The following is a 1,329-nucleotide window of genomic DNA, read 5'->3' on the forward strand; positions in this document are numbered from 1 at the left end:
CGTGTCTGCCTTCTGCTTCTTCGGAACACGAGCTTCCAGGAGCCCGTGCTCTTGCTCGAGATTGCGGCTGCAAGGCTCGTGCTCTCCATGGGCAGAGCTGTAACACAGGGAGCTTGCGACAAAAAAAGAAGGGCACGAGGGGCTCAGATTGTTTTGTGAGCCGAACTTTTTTTTTTGTGGCCAAGATGAAGATCACGTAAAGTTCGGTTCCACTGTTGGCTTTAAGAGATTTTCTGTCCTGGCAGGAGGCGTTTTCGGTGCTTGCCCGCCCTCTTAAAGCACAGATTTTCACCCGAGCTGCCCTGCCATGGGTTGTATCGAAGGCCTAGTAGATGTCTGGTAAACAGAACAAGGACAATCAGCATCAAAAGCCTACCGCTGTTTTTTGCTAGACATAGGCCTCTTCCATATTTCTCCAGTTAACCCTCTCTTGTGCCAGCTGCGACCATATTGCAGCAAAACTTGTTTATCTCATCCGCCCTCCTGGACTTGGCGTCCCTTGTTCTGCTTCCCTTCTTTTAGAATATATTCCAACACCCTAAGGGCCCATCAGTTATGCTGGCTTCGGATTACATGCCCCGCATATCCATGTTCATTTCTTTTGCTTGATTGCTACTATGAAATTATTATCTAAAACGTATTCTATGTCCTCTGCAGGCAACATACCACAACAAAACGTCCCACCTTGCCGTCTTTGCTGCTATTACTTTTTCTTCCAGAGGATAGTTCAGGAGCAGGCTATTCAGTGAGGCAGCTATGGTGCCCGTAGACATTTCCCTTCGTCATACATCTCATAATGCAGCTACTACTGCTGTCATTACTACTGCTACAACTGCTACTACTGCCATTACTGCTACTGCAACTACAACTTATTCTAATACTACATCTACAACTGTTACTACTACTGCTACTAGCACTACTGTAATTAGCGCTAAACAACTACTTCTGCAGCGAATAAATGGCATTCGTGTGGGGACAGGGCTGATGAAAGGCAGTCGAGGTTCCTGTAGAGTCTGTTATTGGGAACCCTGCTGGCATGTGATGATGGAGACTAGCCAAGAGGAGAGGCAGCACAGCTGGTAATCACTAAAGAAGTAGAAGGTGGTCTGCAACGTGCTTTGTTTCGCAATGAGCTTAACCTGAAATAGGATGTGATGGCCAACGTGACGATGGATTTTTTGGTCATGGCGACGACAACGATTAATCTGAGCCGTCCGCTGCAGAGAACAACGAGTAAACCGCGACTAAGGCACGAATAAAGAACTGGGTTCTCAGCGTCGCTCCTGCGGCGCTTCTACATACCCCTATGCTGCATCCTGGCGCAATACA

The sequence above is a fragment of the Amblyomma mixtum genome, chromosome 9 (genome assembly GCF_055824585.1).
Source record: "Amblyomma mixtum isolate Tamu chromosome 9, ASM5582458v1, whole genome shotgun sequence".
NCBI lineage: Eukaryota > Metazoa > Arthropoda > Arachnida > Ixodida > Ixodidae > Amblyomma > Amblyomma mixtum.